Source organism: Meleagris gallopavo, chromosome 12 (assembly GCF_000146605.3).
Source record: "Meleagris gallopavo isolate NT-WF06-2002-E0010 breed Aviagen turkey brand Nicholas breeding stock chromosome 12, Turkey_5.1, whole genome shotgun sequence".
Lineage (NCBI taxonomy): Eukaryota > Metazoa > Chordata > Aves > Galliformes > Phasianidae > Meleagris > Meleagris gallopavo.
Window position 1 is genome coordinate 14207697 of NC_015022.2, and position 18051 is coordinate 14225747.

Below are 18051 nucleotides of genomic sequence, written 5' to 3' on the forward strand. Positions count from 1 at the left end.
AGCATAACACAAAGTCAGGAATGTCAGTGTTAGCGCTGGGTGTGGATTTGCTACTGTCTTTTTTTTTTTTTTCTTCTTCTTCAAGGAGAAGATATTCTTGCTTTATTTCCAGAGGCAAACCTTTCCAAAGCTATGAACACGAGGGCTTGCTAAATATTAGCTTTCAAGGCTTTAAGTCACAGTGTTTACTTGGGTTACCTCTTCTTGAAGTCTATATAAAAGAGTGTTGTTTGCTCAGGCGTACTCCTAAAAGCCCCAAGACATGGCTCTGGAAGGAGGTATGCAGCAGCAAATGTAAATATTGCTGTCCTTTAAAGCTGGAAGCTCTCAGAGTAATCTATGGAAGGAAAATAGCAATGTGAGGGAAAGATTTCATAACATTTGGAGGTGAAAACTGTGGAACAGTGGGATTAGTACAACCCTGAGAAATCCAGTGATGTTGTGAACACAGCTTCACTTGGATGAGGTTTGGCCCTGCGATTGCAGCTGTTCTGTGTTGCCCTTTGCTGTCACCAAGGCAGTGTTTTCCCATACCCCAGCCTGAAGCAGCTGCTGAGAGCAGCTTTTTAGGACTTTGCTGGTCAGCCTATGCTGTGGGACAGCAGCTCGTAGTTAGCAAAGTGGTTCCCTCCCAACTTTTGTCAGTACCTGGTGTCGTTTTTTTCTGAGCTCGTGGAACTGAGAGCTGAAATTCAGGTAAATTGGAGAGGAGTGTCACAAAGGAGTGTCTAAATACAGTGCAAGTAAAGGGACTTGGACAAAAGCTCAACCACAACATTTACAAACCTCTCCGTTCCTCCATATCCATGCAGATACGTGGCAGCCAGAATTCACATCATGTGTGAGTGTTGAGCTTACTGAGGAGCTCTGCGGCAAAAACAAATGCTACTTTTCCTATGTGTCAATGGACAACACATCCAATCCCCACTTCCTTTCTGCCCTGTCTGCAGGAAGCCACGAGCATCCTTCCCACCGCAGGGCTGGGATGTTGATAAATGGAGCCAAAATGTTTCCAAGCTGCAGCAGAAAACGTCGTGCACGAGTTAATGCATTAATTGTGCTTATCCGTGTGTTGCATCCAAGGCTGTGCTGTCCGGATGAGGGAAGGGAAGCAGAGGGAAGAGAGGCAGAGGGACTAGCCGTATTCCAGCATATGGATTTATGGTTTCCCGATGCCATCTGCTGGCACGCACCTCACACATGCATCCTAAACCCTTCAGCCTCCCTCTCCCGTAAGGTGCACCTCCCCGTGTCTTTGCAGGTGGTGTAACCCCAAACCGACCTCCCTTGCTGCTTTCTTGAGCTTTGCAAATCAAATGCTCCTTGCGGCCAAGCACCTGTAAAACCACTCTGTGATCCCTGCCGGGGCTGGGCTTTAGCTGGGTGCCCGAGGGCTTTCCACACCTCTCTGCATGGTGTAATGCTCCATGGAGCAGATCTGGATCCAAAGGGAGCTGCATCTGTGTTGGTTTTGTAGGCGTGTGGTTTGAAGGGCACGGGTTTCTCAGGTGTGATGGTGGCATCGGTAGAACTGGGTGTGGGTAAGGTGTAAGGATACTGATAGAAAGCTTTGGGAAATATCACAGAGTCGCAGAAAAAGGAAATCTTTGTTCCCTGAAAATGGGCTGAAGGAAATCCCAAGTGAATACTGAAGAGGTGGAAGGATACGGGGAAACTCCCCCTGTTGTCTCTCAGCAGTCGCTTGTGGTAAGGAAAACTGCCCTGGGACAGCAGCTTCAGCTGTACACGTTTGTTGCCTTTGCTGCTATTGGCACTCCTGATGTTCTGGTAGAGCTGCTGTATATCCCATGCTAGGACTGCTGTCTCCAGAACAGCATCTGCTGTGGAATGATGAATACTGCAGGAGGAATGATCTCTGGTGCTTCCTCAGAGTCCAAGCAGGCAAAACTCACTGCTTGTAAGCTCTACTTGTGTGCCAAAGTCACGGCTGTGCTTGTTGTGTACTGCACCAATCTGATGAGCAGGGTCTCTGTCAAAGGAAAAGCTCAGTGGCTAAATTCACTGAATTCTTTTCTTTTAATCTCCCAGGATTAAGAGAATATTTCACTTGAAAACAAAACAAAAAACCACTAAATAAAAAAGACTTGAATCATCTGTTACAATTCATACTCTGCACTTTGACTCGGGTCTGGATTTGCCCTGGCCTTCCTTCAGTTCTGCCTTTAGGGAACTTGAAACAGTTAACTACAAATTAAGTTTGGACTTCCTGACACCTAAATTTGAGTATGTCAGGAATGGGTAGTGGCAAGACCTGGCTGGGATCTGTATTAGCATGTTTGCAGATACGGATCAGAGGTTGGAAATCCAGTTGTCTGAAGGATGAATGAAGAGGAGAAGTTGCTAATCAAATTTTCAAGGGCTGCAATGCAATAAAGCAGGGTAACTCGATGGAAAATGTAATCAAGCCTCCTACTCTGTTTTTCTGCTACATTCAGGCTCCAATTTTTCAGCCTTTATGCCTTCCCTTTCACGTGGACTTGAAAGGAAAGGAGATGTCTATGAGCATCCATGAGGTCATTTAGTGTTATCAAACAAGTCCACCAATCCCGCTGGATGGATCTTCCTTGCTCATAACTGGAAGCAATATTTAAAGAAATGCTCCATCTTCAGATTATTACTGGCATAGATAATTCCGAAGTAGAAGCATAATGCTAGACTAGAGAGGGAGAAAAAGATGCTTTCTGCTTGTTAGCCAATAAGTGGCTGAAGTTGAATGGCATTTTCCATTTTGCCCCTGTGCAACAAACTGTTTTTTTTTTCTGAGTTCCAACACTTGATTTTGTGGCAGGGAAAATTGTTAATTGCGTTCATGTTTGTGAAAGGAGTGTATCTGAATTTAAAATGTTCATCAGCAAAGAGTAGAGATCATAGCCTGTAATGGATGGGATGTATATTTTATTGATGTGAAACAGATGTCTGCCCACAGAATATATTGCCACCCCCTGATTGAATGAGAGTGTCTCCTTGCTTAAAGCATGAGAGTTCTTACTGGAAACAGGAATCTGAGGTATTCTGGCATCTTTCTTGTAGGATGAAAGCATCTGAGCAAGTTCACAGCCGAACTGCAGGTGTTGGCTTTCTGCAAAGTAACCCCCAATGCTTTTTCTCCAAAATATGCAGTGTAAAAACACCGCAGTAATTGATGCACTGCTTGCCTTTTGAGTTTGAGCCAATATTTAACTCTGAAAGTAATAACGAAGAATTTGGGTTTCTGTAACATTTCAGGCATGTTAGTTCTGAAGGTTTAGTGCTGTGCCTGAGCAGGAGGCTGTGCACAGTACTGCTGATTGAAAACTTAGGAGCTCTCTGCAGATCATTAATTCTTCCAAAATTCTTTCTAAAACTTGCTGCCGGGTTTAATACAAAGCCATGTTTAGCTGGAGCCGCCTGTTAACAGTAAGCTTTACCTTTCAGGGAGAATGACAAACTGCCACCATCTTTTGGGATGAGAGTCCTCTAGGATCAAGCTTTTCTGGTTCCATTTTAAAGGCAAACAGGGATGTGTATGCATCCAGGATGTTACACTGCAGTATAAGGATGCTGTAAACTCTTCCAGGCTTTACAGTAAAAATAAATATATGACAGCGTCCCGTAGGGTTGGTGGAGGTGCGGCTGTGATCGTAGCTAAGGAGTTTCAATGCTTCTGCTGTTTTACTCGGACATCCTTGCTCTCAACGGCCACACAGTGGCAGCAAAACCCAGTCAGGTTACCCCGGTCGTAGGAGCGGTGGAAGGGGACGTGAGTCCGTGACCGTTCCCGATCCGTTTCCTGCTGAGGATGACACTCTCTGCTTTGAGAGTCCGTTTTCCTTCAGTCTGTTCGGTCATAATGCTACATAAGGCTTCAGGCTCCTGCATGACTGCATGCTAGAGTGAAACAATCCCATAACCAAACCTCCGAACCCTGAAGCTTAAAGAAAAAGCAGTAAGAGGACAATTTAAATACAGATAAGGAACCAAAGTGTGGAGGTGAAGGATTGCTTTCTTGTAGCAGAGTGTTTATCTAGAGACAAGGAGCTGGGTTTCTTTATTTTAAGAGCCTTGGATTCATAAATCAAATGGGACTATCAATGTTTGAATGTTTCTTGCCTAAAAAGTGGACAAGGTAGTTAGAGGAGGAGCAGACTGCTAAGCAATAATCGAGTGAGAAGTGAGGCTCTGGAAGGAGAGCATCGTGGGCAGAGCATTTGCACAAAGGAATGTGGCCATACAGGAAAGCAGGGCAAGATATCAAGGGGTGTGTGAACTCAATAGCATCTACTTTTTTGCATTCCTTGCCAGCTGATTAATGTGGGGTAATTTATTGGTTTAAAGAGGAAATAATATAGCACAACTTAATACAACAGTTCTTGTGGAACAAGACAGATTCAACTCGCTGTTCTGTGTTTATTCTACAATCAAGGGTATTGGGAGCTACAGTCATACAGATGTGCTGTGCCTCTTCAATATTGCCACAGGCCCGTTTGGTTCTTCAGTTTTCCTGTCCTTTTAAGTTTATTAGAAATGACATATTACAGTTGAGATGTATTTATGCTGAAGGTAACAGCGGCTGGATGGAATAAAAAACACGTTGCCAATTTTAAACTTTTCCTTTTCTCGCTAATCATTTAATTTAAAGAGAAATAGCACAACCCCAAATGGATTTTTATCTCCTAGTCCACAAATCTTCTCTGTTTCTCTCCTTGTCTAGAAGGACAGGATTTCTTTGCAAGGTGGTATAGATAAAGATTAATATTCACCTGTGTCCAAGGATGAACACAAGACCTTGGCATAGTCCTTCTGAATTTCCACTCCAATGTGCAAATTACATACCCTAGCATGAAATTCACTTCCCAACGTGCAGTTGTTGGAGGGCTAGACTGACCATGAAAGTGATCTCAGAGCCTTAGGCATTTGAAAGAACGTCGCACATCGGAGATATCTTCTGAAATGTTCAGCTATAGAATCACAAACTATCTCAAGTTGGAAGGGCCCATGAGGATCATTGAGTCCAAGTCCTGGCTCCACCCAGGACCACCTGAAAATCAGACCACTTTCTGAAAACATTCTGGGTATCCATTCCTATCTCATGGCTACCGTCCCTCTGCTCCCATGGGCTTTCTAACAGCCCTTCTGGTTGTACCCATAGTCTGCTCTGAGCTGAGGAATTTGAAATCAATAGACACTAAACTTATATGCCGAAGTCAGAATTTCTGGTGAATATTTCTTTGAGGATAATGAGCAGTGGCTTGTTCCCCCGTGTTAGCTCTCTCTCAGCTCTTCTCCTGCTGCTTTTGGGATATACAAATGTACAGTAGGTGGTGCAAATACACTAGACCATGTTTAATACATTCTTATGAATAGTGAAAGTTTCTTCACTTTACACTGTTCCTAACTCCCGAGATTCCTTGTATTTCCCTGCTGTCTTTGGGGAGGAGACTTTCAGCTCCTGCTCAGTGCGCAGCCAGCTTGGCAGTACTGCAGTACCAGTGGTTCAGGTGAGCTGGCAATGCACCTCCCTTTCCCAGGGTCCTGTTCAGTGTGGCTTTTTCCCTGAATGTTCCCAGATCCTGTTATTTGGTCTCATTCCTGCTTGCACATGTTCTCTGAACCTGGTTGTTTGCATAACCAGAAGCATATTTCCTGACTGGCGTGCAGCCCTGGGGTTTATTAGCTGTAGTCTCGGATGGAGGTGAGTTGGTGCTCAGAGTTGTACTCGTGCTTCTTATGTTCTGCTGCTCTCATTGGTTTAGCTCCTAGTCTCAGGGTTTTCAACCTGATTTAAGTGTTCTATTCTATTCCTGGTCCCAAATATTGCTGCATGTGGAACTTAAGCAGATATGATTCCCACAGAAATGGCCATGTTCCAGCATGGTTGGTGAACCAGGCACACCTGCCAAAAATGTAGAGGTACCCAGAAAATGACCTGTGCCAATGGCTTTAGATTCTCATGCAGGTGATGCTCCAAATGGGTTTCTACTTATCTTTCTTGAGTATGAGTGGTTTTTTGATTATGAGAGGCAGGAGGCTTAGTGGTAAAGACAGCAAAAACAAGCAGGGAGCACTAATTAGCATACAGTAACAAATACTCTGTTCTTAATTAGTTATAAAGCGATTCCTGTTGGAGGTAGGAGAAGAATCAGAGCTTTCCCTTCAATAACAGCAGTCTTTCTGTGGAGCTCAGATGCTGTGATCACCTAAAGGGCAGACTAATCCCCACTGGAAATAGGGCACATCCAGTGATCTTCTACATGCAGTATAATCCACGGTCTCCTACAGCCCAAAGAAATTAATGTGCTGTTTTCCCATCAGTGAGATGCAAAGGAAGAGTGGGGGAAAATATTCATTTCAGTGGGAGGACAAGGAGCTGCTCCCATTAAGCCTGTCTCGTATTGCCAACACCGAGGAGAAATTTCTTAATTTTATTTTATAACTTCACTAAATCATGTAGGAGCATCAGGCTTTGAATAAAGAAAAGCACGGAGGAAGAGAGTGACTCAAAGAGTGATCTGTCTTACTGAAAGCAGAGTTAAGCTCTGTGCACTTACTGTTCCTCAGACTGTTTTCCCACCTTGTAAGGTTTATCCTTGAAGTCACGACTCACTCATGGCTACGGGGGAAGCAAACCTTGTTAGTCTGCACAGGATGTTTGTAGTATTTCTGGAGGGATAAAAATAACTTTCCCAGTTTCAATTGGTCGTTTTAATGATAATTTTGGATTTGTGTAATGACATCTGGCAGATTCCCGGAGATGTTGTCTGTTGAACTACCTGTGCTATAAACAATATTCTCAATCTGTGAAGCTACTGCTGGATGGATTGGAAAAGAAGCAATGTTTTCCTTCCCATTGTTTGTGAAATTCAGTGTGTTCGGCTTCACTTTTAAATTGCTTGATTCCTTGTACGTGGCATTTCCTAGCTGTTGAGGTTCCAGGAAATACCTATTAATAATGAAATGCAACATCGCAACTCCCGTTCCTTCTTATTAATGGGAAAATAACTGCACTCCTAGGTTTAATTTCCCTGTAAAAACTGTACTACTCAGTTTCACATCTAAATTTTCCCTTTTTTACAAGTGAAAAAGAGGGGGATTGAAGGGAGAAGGAATGAGTGGCTATTTGGGTAGGCAACAGATCACTCTGGCATTAAGAATGTTTGTGCTTTGTCAGATATTCTCAGCATTCCACTCTTAAAAGAAATCTATGTATAATACTGTGCAAAATGTTCGTAAGGGCATATGAAGTGTTCCATGCTGGTGTGCTGTTTTGCCACACGCTATGAACCAAAGTTGGGAAGTATTTTATACTTGCGCTTCTCAAACACTTCTCTTCAGACAAATTAAAACAATATCTAAACTTCAGAAAGGAGTTTGATTTCAGGTGGAAGCGACTTGCTCTGTCAGATTCCACGTCTGACCTAGCTGCTGCTTTCCTATTGTTTAAGAGCTAGGGCAAGAGCAATAATTGCAGTAGGGGTGTGATTTGGAGAAACCATAATGATACCATGGGACTTAAGGTGTCATCAGTGGATTCTCTGAGTATAGCTACTGGAAAACATTGCTGCTCCCCGGGTTATCCATGTCACACCCCCCTGCTGGAAGCGGCCACCTCAGAAGCCCTGGCAGGGACATTCCCATGTTGGGTGAGTGTGGGGAGAGGGGCAGGGAGGAGGCAGAGTTCCCTTCTGCTGTCACCAGTGTTAAAGATACCATCTTCAACACCATTTTAATCTGTTATTTTTCCTGAGGTGCTGTATTCTATAGTTTGTAGTCTCTTGTGAAATAGAACTAGAATGGTCCTTAAGCACTAAAAGAGTGTTTGTGGCTTCTGGACTAGTAAGACTTGCAGATATCCCTATGGACTCATCAATTGTCATAGGTTTGCCCGTAACCCCAAGATGGAACACAATCTATTTACTTTTCTAAATTAAATTTTAAGTTGTTTACTGGTAGGGGGAGAAGAACTTACTCAGAAAACAAATACATGCCTCCTTTTCCCAATACGTACCCCTCTTGTTCTCATGAGTCCCTGTCTAACTTTCTAGGTTACTTGTGTGTTTTAAGGATGAGAGTCTGGAAGGATTCCCAGTTTGCTCCATTTGAACACCACTGTAATTACAATTTCACTCCTGGCCTTCAGCAGAATTGAGCTTCTCATCTCTTGGAAAGGAACATACACAAGAAAGCAAACAAAAGTACTTACCAGCTGGTGCTGGATGAATTGCACTGTTTGAAGTTCAAGGATATTGGGAGTAGTATTTGGTATTTATGTGGCTGCTTGGCATGTGACTTTTTATAAAACTACTCATATTTATATATATATTTATATATGCTTGCATAGCTTCTCTCTTGATGAAGAAACTTGGTTTCTCAAATCTTTCTTGATCCCTCCAGATAAATTTCTTGTTCCCTCTTAGCAAATGGTCTGAGTTGGTTCCTGTCTTTCTGGACTCTGCAAAGTAGTTCTCTTTTTACAAAACATAAGCAGAGACAGCACATAGTGAAGGCTGGCTCCCAGAAATGCTGTGACAGTGTGATTCCAACACTGAGATGTATGGCTTGCTTTCCTGCTGCCAGCTCTTAATTCCCACTAGTAGACATTTCTGCCTCTTACCTATCCCTTCTGTTCTCCCCTCCATCACCCAGCAAATGGCTTCAGACATTGTATGCCGAGGGTTCAGAGAAAGCTTTGGTCTCATCCTGTTGTTCTAACTTGGTTATGTCACAACTTCCTTCATGAACCACTAGGTCAGTTTGCAACGTGGAAACGCTGGCTGTGCTAAAAGAAAGCTTTAAAAGTTAGTGTGGGTGAATACTTTTTCCCCAGAACTGTGATGATTTGGGTCCCTGATGTCTACTGAACGGGACAGGCAACAGAGTTCTCTTCAGTTGTCTCCAGGATTTATCCTCCAAGAGTGTGACTTTTACTGAGTTGCGCTGCAGGGAGTTCATTAACTTTGTAAAGCAAACAATGCCATCTTATGCTTGTAGTACTGTGTTGAAATTTCTGTAGTCTGTCCATTGTGTGTTCACGAAGGGCATGGTGAACTTGCTGAAGAAGGAACACGGCTTTTGTGAGGATATTACTTGCAAATGTCTCTTATCAAATCTGGAATAGGTTGAGGTACCTACAAAATCTCAGAGGAGTTAGGCAGCAAGTGTTTTCCTACAGTGAGGAAAATCGTGGATTTGAGGGCAAATCTCATCCAATTTGGCTTTGTTCTCTTTCAGACATTAATCGTTTCCATGAACTTAAGATTCATCAAGGAAGTGAATGACGAGCTGCCTAAATAATGCACAACCTTGGAACATCTTGCCATGTGATTTATGGAAATGCTGTAATAATGCATGTATTATGCTAAGCATTAGAAAGCCCTTTCAAGCACCCACACTTAGCAGCCTGTGTTTCTCTTCCTGTTTTCTTCTGCTCCAGACATCCTGGATGGTAAATGTACAGGCATAAAAAAAAAAAAAAATCTTATGGTAATTCTGTCCTGTAATATTTGGCTTGTATCCCTGTGCAAAGAATAGCATCATTTAATTCCCAACTTATTGATGCTCGCATATCTCTTATCAGAAGTGCTGGAGTTGGATGTATGAAGCACCTGGCTGTCATTTCTGGCTGTTACCTAGAAACATCACTCAATTTCCAGTGCTCTCTCTCCCCTTTTACCCACCGAGTCCTTAGGTAAACTGTTTACATTAAAATCCTTAACAGTAACCTGCTGGGTTTATCAGGATGGGTGGAGCGGAAGCAAGCATCAAGTACATTAATGTATGCTTATTTTATGTCAGCCCCAAACTGCTTGACACAAGGATTAGACATCCTTTAAGGCTGCAGTACTATGAATTTCTCATCTGGCACTTGTGGTTTATAGGGGCTGAGTGGCTGTGGTGATCCTCTATAAACAATGCAGACATCTGGAAGATGAATTTTAATGAGTACTCTCAAAGCTAAGTGCTCACCTCTCTCTTTTACACCTCAAATTCGCCCATTTTTTATTGTTACATCAGAGGGCTGGTTTGTTTTTTTGAAATTATCTACAGTCAGGGTGGATTCTCTCAAACCCAGAGGAAAGGGAATGTAGCACGACACAGAGAGATGGGGTTCTCACCTGGCCTTGCTTAAGTGAAGCCTTAAGCTCTCAGCCAAAACACCTGGACTTTTTTAGAGGTGGGATTAGCATTTTTGCACTGAGGAATTGTTTCATTTACTTCTGCCTACGCAAGAGACTTCTGTGTTTCTGTCTGCAAAATTTCAACCTTGTTCTAGGAAAGGCTCCAAAGTAAATTGGAGCAGCTCCAGGGGCTGTTTGAAATCCTAGCAGCTGAGGCTGCCCCAGCACTTCATGCTCCTCCACCCTTTTGCACCACTGCTCTGCAATAAGCTCAGATCTTCACCTTCCCAGAGAAAACTCTGCTCTGCATCACTAGTATGTTTTCCTAGGCTGGAATATAGTCCAATCTGCTTTAAAGTAAGCAGAGAATGAGAGCCCGCTGGCTTTGCTGGGAAATGGGCATTCACCAGTTATTGTAACTCAGCGTTAGTGTTTATATTCTGAAATGTGTAGACTGATGAAATAGGAAGAACATAGCTAGAATAATTGCTCCTGGGAATTGTGCTCATAGATGCAAAGTTAACCATTCCTAAAGCTGCTGAGGACAATTTCCCCGAACTTCCAGCATTGTGCAATTAACCAGACGCCTTCTCTGGGGTTTCCACTTTCCTCAGCTCTAATAAATACTACTTCCTGCCAGAGGCGGCACAGAGAAATTGATGGATTGATGAAATGATCCAGTACCAGCAAATCTATAGCTGCAAAAATAGCCAGTTATTCTTATCATTTCCTTGTTCTGATACAATTTCCTGCCCTCCCACCAAGCTGCCTTGAAGACTGCCTGGATGACAGATCTGCTTTGAAGACAGTTATACCCTCTGCAAAGTGATGTACCTCTTCTCTTAGAAATAGCTGTGTTGAAGAGCAGTGACTGGGAGCAGGGTGAGAAGCTGAGTTGATGCCAACAGCCTTTGATCACATTTGGCATGTCTCTGGGGTGGGTAGTTCTTGTTCTTCATGTTTGTGGTTGTATTGCACTGTAGCATAGGAGATGTTCTTTGCTTGAAGAGTTTTACTTTATCTTCTATAGATGTAGTGATCGGCAGCCTGCTTGGAACAGCTCAGAACAGTGACGTGGGGACCACAGCAGCAAGCCACTCCCAGCTCTGTATACCAGCTAGTTTGGGTACATCTCTGCTCAGCAATGGAGGAAGTTGCGTGAGTTTAACCAGGGTTCTGGTAGTGTTGGTTTTTTTTTTTTGGTTTGTTGTTGTTGTTGTTGTTGTTTTTTCCAAAAGTGGATTAATGAGAGATTGCAACTCCATCCCTGCTGATGGATCTGAGAGCAGTGATGTTTGGCATGTAGCGGTGGTGTGCAGATGGAGTTGGTTACCCCTTTGGCATGTACAGCTGTCCTTGGTGTAGGAAGCACGACAGCCTTTAACACTACCATAAAGACCTTCAGGGATCTATGTGCTACTAGGTGTCTTGGACAGCTGGCTTTTGCAAACTGATCACCATCATCAAACCTCGTTAATTTTAGAAGAGCTCAGTTTTAGTCATTCCTAGGTTTTAGATATGAAGAAATGACTGAAATGAAAAGACTAAGCAGTGCATGGGTTGGTGTTATTCAAAAGTCTGTTTGCTCATGGGAAATCACTTGGAGAGCCTTGCTTGGTAGTACTCTAAGCACTCTTGGGCTTATGTGTGCACTGAAATACTTGTTCTCATCCAGCACCCTTAAAATTGTGCAGTGCATTCAACACCTACAAGTGTCTGCATGACTAATATCCTTCAGTCAACAATTCTAGTGAGTCTGATCAGTCATTTCCAGAAGACTGTTTAATAAATATGGATGGAGTCTACTGTGCTTCTAGTTTTAGGGTCTGGATTTAGACACCTTCATCATAGTACCACAACACCTTATTAGGTGGTGATAAATACTGTAATAGAAGGGATATTCATTCATGTCAGTTTTGAAGGATGAGCAGCTTGCTTTCTAGCTATTAAATACAAACAAACACAGTTGAAGTCTCTCGCCTTAGAACTTTGGCTATGTGCAAATTTTCCTTCCTTCACCTACACCAGTTCAGAATTTATAACCAAATGCCAATTCCCACAGAAGCAGTTCAAGGCAGGCATATGCTGTACTGAACATGCACTTCTCTGAAAGTAACCATAATGGAAAACACTTGGTACAATCTGGTACAGAATACAACATTTAAATTCATTTCCCCATTCCCTAGTTCCAGAACTTGTCTAGAGCACAGTGTATTACTCTTCTGATTTACTTTTCCATGTCCTTTCCACAAGGATCACTTGGACAGAGGAGATAATGTACACCAAGAATCTGCTTTTAATACTCATTTTTTTTTCTACTCTGTAGATGTGGGGAGAGGAAGAGGCTTTTTAAAAGAAATGCTGCAAAATATTGAATAGCCATATTCTTCAATTTGCCAGCCCTGTATTTCTTGTTTGCACTGTTTGTAGTCTCTATAGCTTGTGCTTTGTGTTGGCGGACTTCTTCAGACATAAGAACATAAGGGAATGAATATATAATTAAAAAAAAAAAAGGCTGAAAAGAGCAAATATCTCCAGGCTTCGGTAGATGTGTTCAAACCATCTGCTGCTCATGTTTATCAGTGCTGAAGGTTGCAGTCAAAGTCAATTTGGTGATTAAATAAACTTTAGGCTAGAGATTGCTATGGGGTAAAACAATCTTTGTTACTGACCAGGGCCTTTGGTATTCTGTAGCTGCCACAATACAATTAATGATGTGTCAGTAGTAAGTTTTAACCTGTAGCTACCCTTAGGTTTAATGTTTAAAGCTGATAATAAGGTATCAGCAGTATGAACAAGGCAGTTTAGCTGGCGTCAAAGCAAAAGTGGGTTGAATATGAGAGATGCAAACTTTTGTAAGAAGCACTCAGAGCTCAGCAGGAGCTGAGACCACCTTCATCCTTTCATGGCAGGATCTCTGTGCTGTTTGAAACACCTACTGAATCGCAAAAAGAGGGAAGGAAGCAGTGGGGTTGCTGATCCTCTCTGGCTTCCAGGACCAAATACTTAATTGTAACTCTGGACATAACACTGAGCTGAAAGCTGAAAACTTCATGGACTCCATTTTCCTGGAACAAGGGGTATCACCAGAACAGCCAAACCAAAATACATCACTTATCTTTTCCTTCCTTCCCAAATACTTTGTTACTGGAAGAATCGATATTATATTCTATTCCTGACTGTTATTGGATTTTTATAAATATATATTCCTATATAACTTCAAGCCAACAATAGAACAAAGACTTAGCTCATCAGTTACGTTAATAACTGCTTTTGAGATGTAGGAGGATGAACTGATATTGGTAAATTGCTTGGAGATTCTTGGATGCAGTTCCTTATTCTGCTCCCTGTGTTTCAGTTGTAGCACTTGTCAGCTGCTCTCAGAAGCACGTGGATCCCGTGTACAGCTCTGCATTACTTTGGGGATGAATCAAAACATGACTTTTCAAATGTTATTGAAGTCCACTGTTTGCAGAAGAAACAGTCCTCTGCATCACTGCTCAGTGGGCTGTCAGGAAAATTACTACACAGAATAAAAAAAAAATTATAACATCTGTCACAAAATGCAGCATGCTTGAATAATTTTCAAAACTATTAATAAATCCTGGGTAGTTGGAACAACTGTCTCCGTTCTTTCTCACCAGAGGCAGCTGATTGAAATGTAGTCAGCACTGAATGGTTTGACATGGTTGAGTTGCACTCAGATACGGGCGCTTGACTGAAAAAGAGGGAAGAGGAAACTTGAGATTCTAGTGGTTTCATTTCTCGGAAGTTTAAACTCAGGTTTCAGCGTGCAGCATTTCCACTGTTTGGGCAGAAAAATGGCCAGGGACAATTCTTCACCTCTGAGGTGAATCACGGTGAGTGGAAGGTATGTGTTTTTCAGGATAAGTCATTGACGTTGAAAGTGAGTATTCAAGTCATAACTGATTACCATTGTTCATATTCTAATGCCAAACTACCAACAAGTCTAAGTATCCTGAAGTTTTGAGAATGTTTGTGTAGTTACACAGTGACTTACACCTTCCAGCCTGCTTGGTTTGCATTCTGGGAATGGCTTAATGTTCATGGACATGAGGAGCAAGCACGCCCTTGGTCCTGCTCCAAATTCTGCCTGTAAAGCAGGTGCTCAGCTGCAGCTTATAGACCTGTAATTCTGTGCTGGGGTCACCAGGACTTCTTGGTTTTAATTGTTCAGCTCTGCAATAAAAGAAATAAAACAGACAAATGTTGCCATGTGGTTTTGAAATGCCTTCATCGGTTGTGTACCTGAGGGTTTTTGCCCTGGGCTAACAAATGTCAAAGCAATCTGTTAAGTAAACTTCTGCAAACAAGTCAATGTTGAATAGCTGGGTTCAGACAATTGCTTAGAAGCAGGCTAAAGAGATCTGTAGAGCTTCTGGTGGTGACCAGTGATCATGGCAGTGACCACCTACTTGTAGATGGGACAGGAGGCTTTTAGAGGAGTAACAACCAATCAAAGCTTTGAAGTCCAAAAACTTGTATTAATACACACAGTACCTGTAAGGTCTGGGGGAAGGGTGTTTTAATGCAAATGAAAGGACTACTTTTTCTTGTGATTGGCTCTCCTTGTTGTCTGATGCTGCTTCCAGTTCCCTTCCTTGTGGTCCTGGTAGATGTGCTGTTGGAAACAGTCTACACAGAGAGGTGGCCTAGATGTTAATGTGCTTTACTTGTTGCACCTCTGGAAGATTGCAGCTGAATTTGTGGTTTTGTGTTGAACTACTCTGGACAAATTTTGTTAGCAACCGATGGAGTTACATTTTCCCAGTAGTTGTACTGCAAGGAAAAAAACAGTGAGGGAGTAAAGTTGCTTTTCTTTGCTGAGAAAAGAGCTTTTATTTCTTTCATGAGAAAATGTGACATTTTCACAGAAGACAAATAGAATTTGATAATGCCAACTGTAGGTTTCAATTATATACATTTTTCTCTCTTCTTCTCCTAAAGGAATTGTTAATGCCATCCTTAATAACATCTACAGAAAATCATTTGTCTGTGTGAAGAGAAAGTTGTACTGTGGCTCATTGGAAGTAATCCATAGAGCTACCTGGAAAGATAATAAGAATTTTTAGATACATATATTTTCATTTTTTTTCCAACTGAAATGATTATCGCTATATTTTTCACCGCGCATTCATTTGTTCATGTGCTTTTTACAGCAGGATTTGACTAATGTTTATGTCAAAGTTCAACACTAAGTGAGTTAGTAACAACTGACGTGGTAGCTCTTGATGGCTTCAAAGGGCATTCGATGCATTCATAAAACATCCTCAGGTTGGCTTCGCTTATGTTTTACCACTGGCTGTACCAGGGTTTTGGTGATCCTTTATAGAATCATCATAGAATGGTCTGGGTTGGAAAGGACATCAAAGATCACCTAGTTTCAACCCCTTTGCCACTGGAAGGGTTGCTAACCACCAGACCAGGCTGCCCAGATCCTCCCAAAGTGTTGTCTTCCTTCTTCCTTTTCCCCATTTGAATTTGTTAAAAATGAGTGCTAGTGAATAGATGTGCTGTTACAGATACAAGATAAAGGCAGAAGAACTGTTCTCAACAGTTCTGATTTCTTGCCTGTTGGTAATGATTGGTTGCTTAGGTAGCTGTGAATATTTAAAATAGAGAAAAGACGACCACGAATAGATCAAACCAAGTCTCTATAGGGGCTGGAGAGCAGTAATGACTCACCACACACACCAGCATTCACAGGAACCAGAAAGCAGATATGGCTTCACACTCAGCATCTGCTTTACAGTGAGACAGACGTAAACTTAACACTTCTGTGGGACAAGTTGTCACATCCTGTATTTGTGACAAAGTTCTCATTTTGGTGGATACTGGATATAAGAATGTGATTTTTGTATTTCCATTTCCCTCCTGGTGCATACAAGCAAACCATCACAGGTGTGGCAGTGATGCTGGCAAACAACTGTTTATTTTCTTGCCACTCCAAAAATGGAGAGTCTTTTCTATTAGGTGGCCCTTCAGCTTAGCATTTTGCTCTTTTGGCTGCAGTCTTTGGCAAAACATGCATAGAACTGTTTTTATGATATGCATTTTGTGGGATCATAGAACTACACGTTTTTTAAGGACTATGTTGTTCTTCCAGAACTCACCTAATTATCTAAACCTGATGCCTTTCTTGTTCTAGATGAAAAGACAAAAAAAATATTAGTGGTGCAAGTCTTTTCTCTGCTTCCAGCTTAGATAGTTGATCAGTTTTTCTGTTCTCAGCAAAGTTCCCCTTAAAGCATGTATTTTTAATTGCACAAGCTAAGTAAAACTGGCTGCTCAGCATTTAGCAGAATTTTGGAAAGCCATATGCACTCTAGGAGTAGCTGCGTATTTGATATAACAGTGACTGTGGTAACTGATACTCTCATTGAAGTAGTGCTGGAACATTAGGAACTGGCCACTCAAATAAATCAGGAAGCAAAATACAGCTTTGTCAATACTGCCTTTTGCCCAGGTCCTATAAATATCTCGCACATGTGAGCAATAACCTTAATGATGCCTATGTAGATCCTTGTGCCTCATCCTGTAGGTTTGTGTGGGACTGGCAAATGTGAATTCTTCCTGTCTAGAATTGGTAGAGATGAGGGTGATAATATGAAAAGTTTTTCCCATGTTTTCTTTCAGTGCTGAATGTAATTGTTCGTTGCACTATGACAAATCCTCACCACATGTGCTTGACAATTTGTTTCACAATAGCATAATGTAATTGCATCACCAGGTTTTACTGGGTGATGTGAGGTGTTACTACATCAGCTGTGCTCTTAAACATACTCTGTAAAGCCGCAAAAATGACCAGAGGGATGGAACACCTAAAAGGACAGGCTGAGATCTGGGGCTGTGCAGCCTGGAGGAGAGAGGGCTCTGGGGAGACCTGAGAGTGGCCCTTCAGTATCTAAAGGGGCTGTAAGAAAGGGGGACAGACTCTTTAGCAGGGTCTGTTGTGATAGGACAAGGGAAAATGGTTTCAAACTGAAAGAGAGGAGATTTAGATTGGATATAAGGAAGGCGTTTTTTCCAATCAGAGTGGGGAGGCACTGGCACAGGTTATTCAGAGAGGCGTTGGGTGCCCCTGGAGATACCCAAGGTCAGGCTGGAGGAGCTCTGAGCACCTGATCAGCTGTAGGTGTTCCTATTCATTGTAGATGTGTCAGACCAGTTGACAGGGTTAAGGGTTCCTTCCAACTCAAATTATTCTATGATAACATGTAATCCTTATGAGCAGAAGATGGGGAAGTAAGTAGATTCCACTACTAGGCTTTCATTTTTACTTACTGTTTTGTGCCTCACATAGTGATGCTATGGCCGATGGAGGCTGAACACCACAGGAAAGTGCAGTGATGTTTGTCTTGCGTGAGATCTTTCAGGCAGGAGTGTGGTGGAGGATGAGACCCACAGAATGCTGCCGAAGTACCATTTGCCTTTCCATGCTGTGCCATACTAATGGGGGGAAATCCAGGCTTGCTTCAGCTGCAGGCATGCAGTTAAAAGTCACCTCACCCAGCCCTGCCTTGCCTCAAACACACAGCTGTGCTACTTCACTCTCTCACTAGGCATCTGAAGATGCAGCCAAGAAAATGTGTTACGTGGCAATGCTGCTGTTGGTTTTCTTTTCTCTTGCCTGTAGTCATGCATGCAATTTCCTTTCCAGCTTCACCCTTACTAAGGGCTGTCCACCACCTTCCCCTTTGCCCACGGGCCTTTGGGATAAAACTCGCTGGGTTGGAGGGATGCTCAGGGTGCAGGTGACCGGGGGGGAGGGGATCTGGAGCTGGGGAGTTGTGATGGAGGTATGGGGAATGGTCCTGGAGATGGGGCTGCTCTGAGGGGGAATACTCTGAGAGGAGGCAAACAACGAGATAGGATGGTGCGGTGAAGGAACCGACGGCTGCCGGGGGGATGCTGC

General features: G+C 42.6%; 1 protein-coding gene across 2 annotated transcripts in view; it reads left to right on the forward strand.

The window, feature by feature from the left end:
- MCTP2 (multiple C2 and transmembrane domain containing 2) overlaps positions 1-18051 on the forward strand; it is a 139500-nt gene that overhangs the window by 9625 nt on the left and 111824 nt on the right. The window contains exon 1 of one of the 2 annotated variants that reach the window (XM_019619534.2): positions 5590-5692. The exons of the other annotated variant lie outside the window; for it this stretch is intronic. The gene's annotated coding sequence lies outside the window, so the exon portion shown is untranslated. Of the gene's footprint in view, positions 1-5589; positions 5693-18051 lie in introns of those variants that run through there. 2 annotated transcript variants of the gene reach the window in all.